The sequence below is a fragment of the Canis aureus genome, chromosome 4, assembly GCF_053574225.1.
Source record: "Canis aureus isolate CA01 chromosome 4, VMU_Caureus_v.1.0, whole genome shotgun sequence".
Lineage (NCBI taxonomy): Eukaryota > Metazoa > Chordata > Mammalia > Carnivora > Canidae > Canis > Canis aureus.
Window position 1 is genome coordinate 68,634,595 of NC_135614.1, and position 16,768 is coordinate 68,651,362.

Here is a 16,768-nt window from a genome sequence, read left to right on the forward strand (position 1 = left end):
GCCCCGGTGGCGCAGCGGTTTAGCGCCACCTGCAGCCCAGGGCCTGATCCTGGAGACCTAGGATCGAGTCCCACGTCAGGCTCCTGCATGGAGCCTGCTTCTCCCTCCTCCAGTGTCTCTGCCTCTCTCTCTCTGTCTATCATAAAATAAATAATAATAAATAAATAAGTCTTAAAAAAAAAAAAAGAACTGGGTCACCCCCCCTGCAACCTCCTTCGTATCACAAATGATCTTTTGTCCCTCCTCCCATTCATCGCTCTGCTTGGAGACCTGGGTTTGTGTTCCCGCTACAACACTACAACCCAGTGTCCCCCAGTTTTCTTTTCCACATGCACTCATACTTTCTATTTTCAATCAACCACGAAGAGTTGATTGGATATGGATATGTTCATCCGAGGTGACTGGTTTTCATTGGCATATCATCGGGTCTTCGGACGCAACTATGCGGCGTGAGCTGGCCGCTACCCCGCAGCCCTCCCCGGCCGTGGGCAGGGGCCCCGGGACGCCGCAGCGCAGGCCCCAGCGCCCCGGGCCCCGCCGCCGGCCCCGAGCTCCGCGCCTCCGCGGAGGCCGCCCCCCTTCGCTCGGGACCCACCGCCCAGACTCCAACTGGGAAAGGCTTTCCCGTCCCGACCGGTGACGGCCGCGGGGAGCCTGCAGACCCGAAGCCCGGCGCCCCCCCTCCCCATCAGGGGACCCACGAGGCAGCCGAGGCGCCCCCAGGCCAGCGGGACGCCCCTGGGGAGCCTGCAGCCACCTGCCCCCACCCGCGGAGCCTCCCTCCAGGGCCACCGAGGCCGGGGGCTCTCCGGAGGGCCGCCACCGCGGGTGCCAAGACCCAGGGTCCGGGGCGCGGTGGCCCAGACGGCCCTGGCCACCAGGGAGCCCTGCGGTGTCCGCGGAGACCTTCTCGGCGCAGCATCCTCGGCGAGCGACAGCTCTGCGCGTGCACCAGAACCGCGGAAGCAATTTTGTCATCTGAGTCCTTAGATGGTTTCATCCCGCTGCCCGGGGGCCGAGAACAAGGCCCCAGTCCCGTGTTTCCCCCCGGGCGCCCGCGGTCTGCCTGCCGGGGAAGGGCGGGGCGCGGTGGGGGCCGCCGGGGAGCCGCGTGGCCTCCATCCCGGGGGCGCCTCCATCCCGGGGCACCCCCCCCGCCTCCGCATTCCCCACCCCCTCCTCCTCCTCTCCGAGCCCACCCAGAAGGTCAGGGCTCCTCGGGCGCTGGCCAAATCCCAGCCAGTGCCCCCCACCTTCCGGCTCTGCGAGCTCCCTGCCCAGCGGGCCCCGCACAAGGTCTCTAAGGTGCAGGCCCGGGGCGGACCCGCGCAAGGTCTCTAAGGTGCAGGCCCGGGGCGGACCCGCGCAAGGTCTCTAAGGTGCAGGCCCGGCTCGCCCGCACTCCCGAGGGCCGTGACTGCCGCTACCGAGGGACTCGAATTAGAGTACCCACTCCCACCCGGTGTGAGAGGGCCTGCCCTTGAGAACGGATCAGGCTCAGCATGTGCGACCCCTTGGGAGTTCCCGAACCAGATGAATTCCTTTTTTTCTTTTTTTAAGATTTTATTTATTTATGAGAAAGAGAGAGAGGGAGAAGCAGGCTCCATGCAGGGAGCCCGACATGGGACTGGATCCCGGGTCTTCAGGATCACGCCCTGGGCGGAAGGGGGCCCTAAACCGCCGAGCCACGCAGGGATCCCCAACTAGATGAATTCTAAGACTAGAATCAGACTACGCATCTGGCCCCAGTGTTTCCGAGAAGCTATTGCAAACTTGTCGATTTTCTAGTTACAATACATATGCATATAAATACGTAACAGAAATGGAGCAATAGGGCAGCCTGGGTGGCTCAGGTCGTGGTCCTGGGATCTCTGGGTTCTGGGATCGAGTCTCCGGTCGGGCTCCTTGTGGGGAGCCTGCTTCTCCCTCTGCTTATGTCTCTCTCATCAATCAATCAGTCAATCTTTTAAAAAATAAATGCAATCATTTTTTAAATGGAGCAATAATATAATTCCCTTATGTAGCTAGCTTTTTCATTCATTTCTTGTAGCTACAAAATGAACTTTTTAAAAAAAACTTTTATTTATCTATTTGACAGAGGGATAAAGAGCATAAGCTGGGGGAGCCACAGGGAGAGGGAGAAGCAGACCCTCAATAAGCAGGGAGGCCCGCTGTGGGGCTCCATTCCAGGACCCCCACATCATGACTTTCGAGGAAGGCAGAGGCTTAACCCACTGAACGACCTACCTGTCCCCAAAATGAATTTTCTTAATTTCATTTACCCAGTAGGGGTTTGAAATGATTTATTTCAAATTTCCTGTTGTTACACTCTTTCCAGTTCCTAGTTTTGACTGTAAGCATGCTGAACTTGCGGGCATACTATGTGTGTAGGGGGGAGATGTGTGCTTGTTTGTGTGCTGTGTGTAAGAGGCTGCCAATTCACTTTTGTTTTTAGAGGATATATGCTTTGTAAGTTTCTTTGCCCCTTTATCTCACTGTATGACTACCAAATACAGCCCCACTTTCAGTATATGAAGTATATATTACCTTACAATGTCAAGGTCATTGGTAATATCGATGTACAATATCTTCAATTTGGTAGGTGAAAGATACATGCTGTGGTTTCAATTTCTATTTTTTTTTATTTTTTAGGAATTTGAACCTTGCTTAATAAACTTAAAACAAAGAGAAATGTATGTGATATGAATGGTATTTTGCTTTCAACATAACCAAGTAGCTAAATTTTACTAGTTTGAGATTCAGTTTAAATTCCCTGACTGATGTTTAGTGGGAGCTGCCTTGAGTTCTTTGCCAAGTGGGCTTCTGCAGAGGTCAGCTAGCCGAAGGTATCCAGCATCAGCAAAGCAAGCATGAGCAAAGAGTCAGAGAGAGAGAGTATGAGTAGGCTGAGGCAGGAATCAGGTTAAGCATGAAGTTTTTTTCTTAGACAATTTTCTTGCTTGGTCTAGCTAAGGTGCTATACTTTGGTCTTTAGTTTCAGAGTCCCCTCAACCCTTCACCTCACAGCCAGCACCAGTGTCAGCCCCTAACCAAATCAGATTTTGGATGCCCCAATCTCTGGACTACTTTGTGCCCATAGATTGGAGAAGCTCCTTGCTCTGTCTCAGGAACCCTATTAACACATACAGAAAAGATTCAAATTCTTTATTAAAATGGCTTATTTAGGAGCACCTGGGTGGCTCAGTGGCTGAGCATCTGCCTTTGGCTCAGGGCATGATCCTGGGGTCCTGGGATCAAGTCCTGCTTTGGGCTTCCTATGGGGAGCCTGCTTCTCCCTCTGCCTATATCTCTGCCTCTCTCTATGTCTCTCATGAATAAATAAAATCTCAAAAAAAAAAAAGTGGCTCATTTAATTCTTGATGGATGTGTAAGAAAGGAAAGATGTAAAATTTCAAGATGGTATATTGAAATTTTTCCTCTTTTTAAGTTTATGGTCTCATCTAAAAATCATGATTAATATAAAACAAATAACAAAAATTATTTTTTTAAAGATTTATTTATTTATTTATTCAGAGAGAGCGAAAGAGAGGCAGAGAAACAGGCAGAGAGAGAAGCAGGCTCCATGCAGGGAGCCCGACGTGGGACTCGATCCCTGGTCTCCAGGATCACACCCTGGGCTGCAGGCGACACTAAACCGCTGCGCCACCGGGGCTGCCCTTAAAAAATTATTTTATTGGAGTTCAATTTGCCAACATTTAGCATAACACCCAGTGCTCATCCCACCAAGTGCCCCCCTCAGTGCCCATCACCCAGTCACCCCAACCCACCCCCCACCCCCCGTCCACCTCCCCTTCCACTACCCCTTGTTCATTTCCCAGAGTTAGGTGTCTCTCATGTTTTGTCACCCTCACTGATATTTTCACTCATTTTCTCTTCTTTCCTTTTATTCCCTTTCACTAATTTTTATATTTCCCAAATGAATGAGACCATGTAATGTTTGTCCTTTTCCGATGGGCTTATTTCACTCAGCATAATACCCTCCAGTTCCATCCACGTTGAAGCAAATGGTGGGTATTTGTCGTTTCTAATGGCTGAGTAATATTCCATTGTATACATAGACCACATCTTTATCCATTCATCTTTCGATGGACACCAAGGCTCCTTCCACAGTTTGGCTCTTGTGGACGTTATTGCTATAAACATTGGGGTGCAGGTGTCTCAGTCTTTCACTGCATCTGTATCTTTGGGGTAAATCCCCAGCAGTGCAATTGCTGGGTCGTAGGGCAGTTCTATTTTTAACTCTTTGAGGAACCTCCACACAGTTTTCCGGAGTGGCTGCACCAGTTCACATTCCCACCAACAGTGCAAGAGGGTTCCCTTTTCTCCGCATCCTCTCCAACATTTGTTGTTTCCTGCCTTGTTAATTTGCCCCATTCTCACTGGTGTGAGGTGGTATCTCATTGTGGTTTTGATTTGTATTTCCCTGATGGCCGGTGATGCGGAGCATTTTCTCATGTGCTTGTTGGCCATGTCTATGTCTTCCTCTGTGAGATTTCTGTTCATGTCTTTTGCCCATTTCATGATTGCATTGTTTGTTTCTTTGCTGTTAAGTTTAATAAGTTCTTTATAGATCTTGGATACTAGCCCTTTATCTGATAGGTCATTTGCAAATATCTTCTCCCATTCTATAGGTTGTCTTTTAGTTTAAAACAAAGATTATTAAAATATCCTAAAAACAGAAAGAAAAACTAAATATTTACATATTATTAAGGAAATCTAGATTCATTCTCCTAAGATTGTCAAAGGGAAAAGATTGTAATAAGTTAATGTAATGTTGAATGTGATATCACTGTTATATTTCTTTTTTTAAAAGATTATTATTTTAGAGAGGGAGAGGCAGTGGGAGAGGGAGGGAGAGAATCTCAAGCAGACTCCCAGGGGAGGTCTGGAGCCCAACCCTTGGGGCTAGATCTCACAACCCTGTGATCATGACCTGAGCTGAAATCAAGAGTGGAATGCTTAACCGACTGAGTCACCCAGGTGCCTCCCTGTTGTATTTCTTTTTATGCTTTTTTTAGGAACAGAAATGAGGGGGCAGCCCCGGTGGCGCAGTGGTTTAGCAGCGCCTGCAGCCCAGGGTGTGATCCTGGAGACCCTGGATTGAGTCCCACGTCAGGCTCTCTGTATGATGCCTGCTTCTCCCTCTGCCTGTGTCTCTGCCTCTCTCTCTCTCTGTCTCTATGAATAAATCAATAAATCTTAAAAAAAAAGGAACAGAAATGAAATATGCTCAAATAGTGTAAGCATAACATAATTTATTAGGGGATAATTTTTTTTTTTAATTTCATGGAATAATGAGAACAGAGATTTTTGCCTGAACATCAGGAATGGCTTTCGGTACCATGCAGCAAAGTGGCTCCCAAAGAGAAAGCGGAAAACACTGAATCCTCAGCTACCACCACTGCTGATCTGTTCAGAATCCCCAAGCCCCTGGCAAATGTTAGATTATTGGGTCATTCCAAATACTTGCGGGGAATGTGCACATTGAATAATCCTTATGCATTATTGTCGAGGGGTGAATGTTGCATGTATCCTGAAGAAAAATATAGCATTACTCAATAAAGTTAGGCTTTTGTACTTTTTTTATGGAATAATTCTAGTCATGGGTATACAAGGGAAATTCTCTCACGAGGAGTTATCATATGTGGTGAGGGTGGGTAGTTAACATTCCAAATGTCCACTGCGGGCAGCAGAGAGGTAAAATGTGGCAGGGTTCATCAGAAGGTAATATATTAGCATTGGAAACAACCTATGAAATGTACATGTAGCAGGGGCACCTGGCTGGCTCAGTCAGAAGAGCATTCGGCTCTTGATCCTGGGTCACGAGTTCGAGCCCCACCTTAGGTGTAGAGATTACTAAAAAATAAACTTTAAAAACATTTTTAAAAAGAAGTGTACAGGGGCATCTGGGTGGCTCGGTCAGTTAAGCATCTGCCTTCAGCTCTGGTCAGGATCCCAGGATCCTGGGATCCAGCGACATCAGGCTCCCTGCTCAGCGGGGAGCTGGCTTCTCCCTCTCCCTCCTGCTACTCTGGCCGCTTGTGCTTTCTTTCTCTCTCTGTCAAATAAAAAATAAATTCTTGAAAAAAAGAAAAAGAAATGTAGAGGTAACAATTTTAGAAACTTGCAGTTGAATGGAAAATCGTACTAAATTAGATATATAATTTAATAACCATACATGAATTGAAGATATACAGACTTAAAAGAATGTCATACATTACAAGACTGCTACAAAAGCACAGAAAAGGGACGCCTGGGTGGCTCAGCAGTTGAGTGTCCGCCTTTGGCTCAGGGTGTGATCCTGGGATACTGGATTGAGTCCCACATCGGGCTCCCTGTGGGGAGCCTGCTTCTCCTGCCTGTGTCTCTGCCTCTCTCTGTCTTGTGAATAAATAAATAAATCTTTAAAAACAAAAACACAAATAAAAAGTTTGTAATGGGAAGAATTACAATCAAATTGTAGGGAGAGCAGAGAGCAGAGAGAAAGCAATCACTAATGACAGAATGCACATAATCACATAAAACTGGATAGAGGTTCTGAAAAAAAAAATCACTAAAAACTGTGGCATTAACTCAATGCACTTATCCAATGCGTCTGAAAAGCATGGAGTATTTGAAGTCTCTCTTTGACTCTCTGATTCAAATAATTGGATGAAGACAAAAATAGAAAAAATATAATTCTAAGAAAGGCGCAGGGCCTTTCCTTTTCCCATCTATACCTAATTACTTCTTTACTCATTTACCTACTTGATATGTGTACACGAAGACCTATACTCTCCATTCAGCTCTAGCATAAACCATTTTTGGGACCTTGTAAGGATCTAACCGTGCTGTTCTCACCTCTAAAAACCCGGCAATCTTCTCTGATGTGCCAAAAGTGTGATCTGTCCACGAGTGCCTGACAAGCACAGCAGTTTTCTCCCTTTCCCTTTCCTTCTTTTTAAGATTTTGTCTCTTTGAGAGACAGAGCGGGGGAGGAGGGAGAGGGAAAGGGAAGGAGGGAGAGAGAGAAAGCACCAATAGGGGTAGGAGTGGAGGGAGAGGAACAAGCACACTCACCCTCGGAGCAGGAGGCCCGACTCCGGCTCAATCAATCCCAGGATCCCAGGACACTGGGATCAGGATCTGAGCCAAAGGCGGACCCTTAACGGACTGAGCCACCCAGGCGCCCGCAGGGGTTTTCTACGGTAAAAGGAAACAGCCAGGAATTGTATCTCTCTCCCCAAAGACCATCTTTTTTCTCCCTGCCCTTCCCTTAATCCACTCCTGGGGAATTCTTCAAACCTTCAGCAGCGGCTCCCTGAATGACGCAATTTTCTCCTTAATCCTACGGGGCTCGGAGGCACTTTGCAAGGCAAATGAGGATCCGCCCCCGGGACTGAGACCGTCCTTCGCACGCCCCGGGCCCCAGAGCAGCGCCCCGACCCGAGCTGGGTGCCCCCCCCGCCCCCCCGCCCCGGGCCGCTCCGGAGGCCGAGGCGAGGGATCCCCGCCGGCCGCGGCTGGGGGAGCTGCCTCGCGGGGGCAGGTCCAGAGCCGCTCCTGCCCCCGGGCGCCCGCGCACTGCCGGGGGCTCAGCCGCGCTCCTGCCGGCGCCCCCAGGCCTGCGGGGACGGGCGCCGCGGTGCGGGCGGGAGCCCCGGGCCCCACCTGCCGGGGCCAGAACCGCGGCCGAGCGCGCGCGTCCAGGCCCGGACGGCCACGGAGCTGCGGGCACCGCGACCCGAGGCGGCGGCGGCGGGCCCGGATAGGGGACACCCAGCGCCTCGGCCCGGGCCCTGCAAGGAGCCTGCGACCCGCCCCTGGAAGTTCTTCCTGCCATACAGAACCTTCCTGATTTTTCCTCTCCTGGATGACTTACAGATTTTTTTAAGTTAGGAGAAAAACGCTCTTAATGGGATCTATGATGTGCCAAGGAACTTTTACCTCTACTTACACTTGTCACGGTTCTCTTACTGTGTATGTATACAGCAATTGAACCCTCCTTCCTACTTTCCAGTGTGGGCTTACCTCTCAGAGGGTGGCATCAGGCTCAATAGGAATATAGGTGGCCTTGGGGCAGGAAGAGCTGCAGGTGAACTAGAACACTTTGCCCGAAGTCAGAGGTATTATTGGCGAGGGAGGGAACAGCAGAGGACACCTGGTCAGGGGTCTGTCGCCCTTGAAGCTGAGTGTGACCCTCCAGCTGAGTGCGGACAGCAGATGTCAGCGTTCCTTGAATGTTCTGGAGGATGCATTAGCAAGGGGGAAGGTACAGGTTAAGTTTAGGGGGATAAATAGAAAAAGGAAGACCTTAAGCCTTGTGCTCTCTGAATTGACAGCTGTGGGGTTCCAGGGCATCAGCCCCAGGTCAGACAATTCTAGCAGCTACAGAATCCGCCTCTCCCGCCTTCTCTTGGGACCTGCCTTGTACCAATATCCATATGGACTCTAGTAAAGATCCAGCAAACGTGAAGGCTCCTGAGTGCAGCCATTTGGCGTGGTGAGGCTGTGGCCTCGGAGTCTTAGATGCTGCAGAGAGTTACTCTTTCCTGTTGGTGTCCTAGGAGAAAGATTTCTACTTCTTCAGTCCTGCAGCCTGCACCCTACATGGAAATGGCTGCGCTGGGAGATGTGAAAAAGCTTGTAGTAAGGACACGTTTGTCTTTTAAATTTTTCTGTCCCCTCAGATGTTAGAAATCAAGACCCAGAAAATGGGCGCTGGCATTAATTTAGTCTTCCTATGAGGACATTTCTCCTTTCGCACAGACAGTTCTACATTTCAACACAAACCATTCTTCACTATGATGAGGTTATGTCCCAATAAACTCATCATAAGTTGAAAATACCAGAATTTGAAAAAGCATTTTATACGTCTAACCTACTGAACATCACAGTTTAGCCAGGCCTACCTTCACTGTGCTCAGAACACTTCCGTTAGGCTACAGTTGGGCAAAATCATCTAACACAAAGCCTATTTTATAACAAAGTGTTGACCCTCTCACATAATTTATTGAATGCTATACTGAAAGTGAAAAACAGAATGCTTGTGTGCAAACACGTATGAGAACAGAATGGTTGGAAGCACATGGGTTCCTGACCCTCGTGATCATGGGAGCTGTGGGGGTCACTGCCCAGCATCACAAGAGAGAATCGTACCATGTATCACTAGCCTGGGGAAAAAATTCAAATTCATAACTCAAAGTACAATCGCTATGGAATGTGTATCACTTTAGCACCACCATAAAGTCAGAAGATCATAAGTCAAACCACCGTAAACCACAGATATCTGTGTAGAAGAGCTGAAGTCTTGCGATTGCTTCAAAAACGAAGACAAACCCACATTTGCCTTGCCCGCCTTGCAGAACTGAGTAAGCACACTCGGTCATTGGGATCAGAGAATGGAAGTAGGTGGTCAGGGGCACCTGGGTGGCTCAGTGGTTGAGTGTCTGACTTGGCTCAGGTCGTGATCCCCGGGTCCTGGGATAGAGTCCCACATCAGGCTCCTGCTGGAGCCCTCTGCCTGTGTCTCTGCCTCTCTCTTTCTGGTCTCTCATGAATAAATAAAATCTTAAAAAAAATAGTAGATGGTCAGAGAGGAGTTGGAGTGGCTTTGTGGTTTGGATGTGGAGGGAGCTTCCCCATCTGACCGGCCTCCCTTCCAGTCCAAAAGTCTCTCTGTCTGCTCTTCTTCCCCTCCCTCTCGTTCAGATTTCTTTTTTTTTTAATAATAAATTTATTTTTTATTGGTGTTCAATTTACCAACATACAGAATAACACCCAGTGCTCATCCCGTCAAGTGCCCCCCTCAGTGCCTGTCACCCATTCACCCCCACCCCCCGCCCTCCTCCCCTTCCATCACCCCTAGTTCATTTCCCAGAGTTAGGAGTCTTTATGTTCTGTCTCCCTTTCTGGTATTTCCCACACATTTCTTCTCCCTTCCCTTATATTCCCTTTCACTATTATTTATATTCCCCAAATGAATGAGAACATACACTGTTTGTCCTTCTCCGATTGACTTACTTCACTCAGCATAATACCCTCCAGCTCCATCCACGTTGAAGCAAATGGTGGGTATTTGTCGTTTCTAATGGCTGAGTAATATTCCATCTTTTAACGACAAGGAGGCAGGTTGGCCTCCACAGTATGGAAAGACATGAGTTCCATAGGGGAGGAGTGGCTTTTACCCTGCATCAGCCTTGGGACTGCCAGGTTTGAGGGCCCAACAGAATCAAGTTGTGGACAAGAATGGGAAAGATCAAAGAGGACATGAGCTTGGAAGACAGTGAAGCATGGGAATCCAGGCGCAAGAACTAGAAATTGCAAAGAAAAGAAAATCTCAGGGAAAAAAATTGAGATGAGAGAGGAAATGATCCAGGTATAGAACAGTTTCAGAATATGACTGAGAAAGGCTGACAGAAAACAATAGAATGAGGAAAAGAAAAAACAGCACCATAAACGGGCTATTGTTGAAAGAAATTCAACAACAGGAACTGGATCCCGTGTGTCTCTGGGACTGTAATTGTTGAAAATTAGAGTCGTATAGATCTTGTTCCCCTGCTACACCTGCTGAATTTCTGAATTTCCACTGCCCCAGACTCATCTACCCGACTATGTATCCCAGGGCCCAGAGCAGCTATCTGCCTTGGGCGCCAAGGAAATCCCAGCCAAGGGCAGCCTGGGTGGCTCAGTGGTTTAGCGCTGCCGTTGGCCCGCGGTGTGATCCTGGGGTCCCAGGATTGAGTCCCACGTCGGGCTCCCTGCATGGAGCCTGCTTCTCCCTCTGCCTGTGTCTCTGCCTCTCTCTGTGTGTTTCCCATGAATAAATAAGTAAAATCTTTATTAAAAAAAAAAAAAGACATCCCAGCCAGTGTCCCTTCAGCCTACAACTATGGAGAACCCCAATTCCCAGTGCGCACAAGCGAGGTGACCTGCTGTCAGAGCACTGAGGTGAAGTGGAAGGCAGTTGTGGCCTGGACACAGGAGCACCACATCACCAAGCCTGGAAAATGTGGACGTTATGGGCTGCGATTCCAGAATTGGCATGCTTGCTTACAATCCCTATTTCCACTCTGATGAATTGTCCTCTCCACAGTGGCAATGGTGAAAGCAAGCAACTTACAACAGTGTCCAGTTCTGTGTACATGTTCTTGGGATAGCCAGCATTTCAACTGGAATGCTTTCCAGTTTCTGCAAGCTGCCACACTGGTGCCCACACAGGAACATTTGTAGAGTGCCTGGAACACTGGAAGAGAGGACAGACATGCCAAAACCAGACAGAGGACTCCAACTCCCATGGGACTCAAATCACTACCTGGAGAGTTGGCAAAGCACAGGAAGCCGACAGACTCCCTTCCAGGTATACTTTCCTCGCCAACCTGCTCCAGCTGGTCCACAGACAACTTGAGAGAGTCCCCAGAACTGGGACCTTGTGAGTACCTCCTTCCTCTGGGGCCAGCTAGAAGAAGACACTGCCAAGATTCCTCCATCTGCTTGGAGTGGGTTGACTCCTCCTTGTCTTCCTGCTCGTGGGCAGTTGCCACCTGTCATTTGACAAACAGGAACTTTGAGATCTCAGCTTGGAAATCTTGATTGCATCTCCTTTAAAAATATTCTCAATAAAAGCTCTATTATTCTTCTTATTGGATCTTCCTCTTAAAAAAATTATGGCTCAATTAAGATATCTCCAATTTGCTCAGTAATGATGTAAGAAGTTTTTGTCTTTGTTGTCTTTATAAAATTTTTGTTCTTTTTTCAATAAAACTGTACACAAATGCCAGCGTCTTTTTGTGTGAGTGTGTGTGTGTGTGTGTGTGTGTGTGTGTGTGTGTGTGTAGGGGAACTGGACAGCTGTTGGAAAGGGATGCAACTTAGGGTCAGTGTGTAGCTCAATGAGGTCTTATCTGGGGTCCATGACACTCTGGGTTTGAGCAGCAGGAATAACCAAAAGTCGCCTTTGGATAGGGACTATGAGTGAGTGATCCTGGTCATTAACTGGAGCAGCTGCCACCTTGCTGGCCTCAAAGACAGCCTTGAGATTTGGCAGATAGGACAATAGATGAGAAAAGGGGTATTGGAAAAATACAATTGAGAGGTAGTCCTTGGGCAGCCCCGGTGACTCAGCAGTTTAGCACGCCTTCCACCCAGGGCGTGATCCTGGAGACCCAGGATTGAGTCCCACGTCGGGCTCCCTGCATGGAGCCTGCTTCTCCCTCTGCCTGTGTCTCTGCCTTTCTGTGTGTGTGTGTGTGTGTGTGTGTGTGTGTGTGTGTGTGTCTGTCATGAATAAATAAATAAAATCTTAAAAAAAAAAAAAGAGGTAGTCCTTGGGCAGGCCTAAGATATTTTTTTGAAGTCTACATTAGGGGCTCTCTCTGTAAAATACTTAAAAAAATTTTTTTAAGTAATCTCTATACCAACATGGGGCTCAAACTCACAACCCCAAGAGTAAGACTCCCATGCTCCACCGACTGAGCCAGCCAGGCACCCCTTTCTTATTTTCTAAGATATCACACCGCGTTTCCCCCTGTTACAAGATTCTCTGCACCACCCCTCCTGGAGCCAAGGCTATAACTTACCCAGGAAGTAGTGTTTACTTGATCTTTCCACAGAGAATTGAAAAAGCGTTGCTTGTATCCACCTATTGAACCCAAGATGATATTATTTCATTCCTGTAACTTCAGTCAATTCCAATTCCTTCAGTTAGGGCTAGCCTGTAAAACATAAATCATACTACTTTGAGCAGTTGATATATGCTGGAGACACTGGTGTGCCTTTCCTTAAATACTTCAATTTTTTTGGTTTAATTTTTCCTTCTAAGAAGTGCAAGTTAAAAAAAAAAGACAATTGTTAAAGATAAAAGATTGCCAGAAATTCCATCTTTACTTTTCACTTTTAACCTTACTGTTTATTTTCTTCTTTCCAAATTAATAACTGATCACCAGGAAAGGGGAATGAAATGTGGATAAATAGTCCCTGAATGGACTATGGTAGATAGTCGACAATCCTCCTTGCCAATGACCACAGACAGAGATGGGAGCACGACTTCTTATTAGCAGCTCTAAGGTCCAAAACTTCTTAAAACCTAGTCTTTTTATTTCACAATTTGGTCCCCAAACTATGAGGCAACAAAACAGATCTGAAGTAAATATATATCAAGCTCTCTATTACAATCATCATGAGTATTTTTTTAACATCACGAAGAGTAATGATACATTACAGAATGCTACCCCAGACCAGGATGGTCACAGTTATAATATCTCAGAATAGGGGATCCTTGGGTGGCTTAGCAGTTTGGCGCCTGCCTTCTGCCCAGGTAGTAATCCTGGAGTCCCGGGATCGAATCCCACATCGGGCTCCCTGCATGGAGCCTGCTTCTCTCTCTCTCTCTCCCTCTCTCTGTCTCTCATGAATAAATAAATAAAATCTTAAAAATAATAATAATATCTCAGAATATGCACCTTCTAGTCCATCTAAAATCCTCTGCATTCTGAATCCTAAAGCACATCTGTCCTTAATATTTCACAAATACTATTGAGGTACTATGTTTTTCCTAGTTATATATACATATGAAATTATATTATACATTAGGATTTTAAGATTAATCAATTTAGCTATATGTACAACTTGTTTTTCCAACTGCTACACGCCGTGTTCTAGAATGAATACAGGACATTTTACAAAAACCTCACAGTTGCCTCCAACCCCTCTCCCTCACAAACAATATGGAGGTGAGCAGCATCTTGTAGGAATCCCCAGGGACCTAGAGGAGACCCTTTCTGTGATACGGGTCCAGGAGTGGGGTTTAGAAGAACAAAGGACACGACCTTCCACACACACTGCCATCATGCTTTTCAGAATTAACAGCAATACCAGCCTTTGACAGGTCTATTCACTTCAAGTCCTTACCACCAGAGCAATGAGTCACCCACGTTTCTAACTTGTGTCTACTTGATAGTTTCATAGTTTTATTTAGTGTGTTACCTTCTCAAGAATGATTTGCGGCTTCTCTCCATGTTCACTTTAGCCATTCTATATTAACCTTCTATTTAGTGTCATCTATCACTTTTCATGTTTATGTATCCTTCAATGAATGGAAGCTTTTCTTCTTTCCATAAACTGTCCCTTTTCCCAGCCATTGTCCATAGTGAAGCATGTCGGGATTTCCACATTAAGCTACCAACCTTCTTCTCATCCTTTAGTCTTAGCTGTAGGAGGTTCTCCTACTGAAGCTGATCCTGAAGCACGGTTCTTTCCCAGGAACTTCTCTAATAATTTCTGACTCTCACTAACAGAGGGACCCATGATTAGGGCAATAGATACAGGCTACATGGCCCCTAATGAAAAGGAAACACACCACCACCTATGAAGTATTCTTGTCCCTAAAAATTCAGTCTAAATGCAATCACATCACTAAATCTAACAATATACAAGAGTCATGAGGGGGATGCCTGGGTGGCTCAGTAGTTGAGTATCTGCCTTCAGCTCAGGTCATGATCTGGGATCCAGGATGGAGTCCGGCTTCGGGCTCCGCATGGGGAGCCTGCTTCTCTCTCTGCCTATGTCTCTACATCTCTCTCTGTGTCTTTCATCAGTAAATAAATAAAATCTTTTTAAAAAAAGAGAAAGAATTATGAGGAATAAAAGAATAAGCAACACATAGCAATCAATCAGCCAAATCCAGAATGTGGACAATTGTACAGGATATATTACCCTGCTCTTTCAGAAATTAAAGGCAAGGGGGAAAAAAGGTGGACTGGGGATAATAAATCAAGAGTTTTAAGAGACATATATTAACTATATGCAGTGCACGAACCTCCTTTGAACCCTCATGTAAAGAACTCAAGTACAAAAAGATACTTTTGAGGCAACTGGGGAGAATTTAATGAGTACTGACTACTAGGTGATATTAAAGAATTCCTGTTAAAATTATAAGATAATGGCATTAGGAACAAGGTCTGATCTGTTTTACGTGAATGCTACAGTATTGATGAGTTCAATGAAATGATGTCTCCGATCTGCTTTAAAGCATTCTACCTGAGATCTGGGACACGTGAATCAAACAAGATTGCCAAAGGTTGAAAATGGTTAAAGACTGTAGCAGCTGTTCGGGCCAAGACCTGTACCTACTACTTCACTGCCTTTCCTGGAAACCATGGCTCAGAGAGTTGCATCATCTATATTTACAAAACTGCCCAGAAAGTAACAAACGGTGAGAAGAAATAGAACACTCAGATGCCTGTGATATTTATATGCTTGCTTTGAATCAGTACATCGTATTACGCCAAGCACACACTTGCCAAATTCTTTAAGCCCTCCATTCCATTATTTTTTCCTGATCCATAAATGTTCCATCCCCCAGGGTTTGAGACTTACAACCCGGGGTATTCACTCTTCAGCACTACACATGGCTAAGGGGTCTTTCATGGCTTCAGGAAAAACAGAACACCCACCAATACCCATATTTGATGGAGTATTGTCAACATGGATAGAACTCTCCAGCACAGCGTTTCTGAAATCAGGTGGTCCCTGTAGGTTCATAACTGGGAATAAATATTCCACCCTGGTGAAGGATGTTGATAGTAGGGGTAGCTATGCTAGTGTGAAAGGAGGAGTACATGGGAACTCTCCCTCTTTTCTGTTTAATTTTGCTGTGCCCTAAAACCACTTTAAAGAAAGTCGGGGTGCCCAGATAACTCAGTGGGTCAAGTGTCTGCCTTGGCTCAGGTCATGATCCCAGGGTCCCAGGATCAAGCTCCCCATGGGGCTCCCTGCTCAGTGAGGAGTCTGCTTCTCCCTCTCTCTATTCCTCCCCCCTCTTGCAGTCTTTCTCTCTCTGTCTCAAACAAATAAAAATAAAATCTTTAAAAAAGAAAGAAGAAAATCTATTAAAATGAACAAACAAACGTGTTTTACAGGAAAGAGTTGGGGAAAACTATGGTACATCTGAAAACCCAAAACTATGTAGCCCTTCAAATAAAATGAAGTAAATGCTTTTGAAAAGCTGTCCTACAGTACCACGAACCCAGCACTGGGTGGGCTGCCGGCTCCAACAGCAGGACTTGGAAGAAGTGGAAAAGCCAGGCTGGAGAGGAAAGCGCTGTGGCTAAGCCACCAGGTTCAGGTTAAAGGGGGCAGAGTTCCAGGATCCCTGCCTGAATGGAAATCAGGTCACAGGACTCTCAGCTTCCACCAGCAATGACATGTCTCAGCGTTTCTGGGTCCCATTCAGCCACATGGTCTAGAGAACTCCCCTCCCCTGGATCTGCTATGGCCCAGTTGGAAACTCAGTATCAACTCCCAGGTAAGCTTATCTAGGTGGCTTTTCAAACTGCTGGTAGCATGAAGAAAGTCTCCAGATCTCCCTTATTCTCAGCAGTCTGAGGCCTTCGGCTGAGCCTCTTCTCAGTACCTGGATGCTGCAGGTCCATGCTTCTATCATGTGCAGTTGCGACAGTAACCAGGGTTCCCACCTCTTGCGGGCAGACAACCAAACCCTCTCAGCAAGACAGATGAAGCTCTCATCCATCAGGCTCCTGGATGGCAAAACAGTGTCTGGGCCAAGAGAGAGAAGGAAGGAGCGGTCTTCCAGTCTAGCACTTTTAATTAGCAAAAACCCAATGCTGAAAACTGGATTGCTTCAGAAAGCCTGGCGTGGTGAGAGGAAGCGGGTAAATATGCTCTTTCTGCATGACATTAATCAAAGCAAGTTCAGGAAAGCTTTACAGGTCTAACTGATTGGGTCATAGCATTACGTGGTCATAGCAAG

At 46.8% G+C, this 16,768-nt stretch overlaps 1 long non-coding RNA gene across 1 annotated transcript; it reads right to left on the bottom strand.

The window, feature by feature from the left end:
• Nucleotides 1-3,826: 3,826 nt before the first annotated feature.
• On the bottom strand, nt 3,827-16,675 carry LOC144311928 (uncharacterized). Its single transcript, XR_013377403.1, has 5 exons — nt 16,412-16,675; nt 12,579-12,713; nt 11,315-11,543; nt 8,032-8,245; nt 3,827-4,690 (listed from the first exon to the last, which is right to left on the bottom strand). It is a non-coding gene; the product is annotated as an uncharacterized LOC144311928 (long non-coding RNA).
• Between the last annotated feature and the right edge of the window lie 93 nt (nt 16,676-16,768).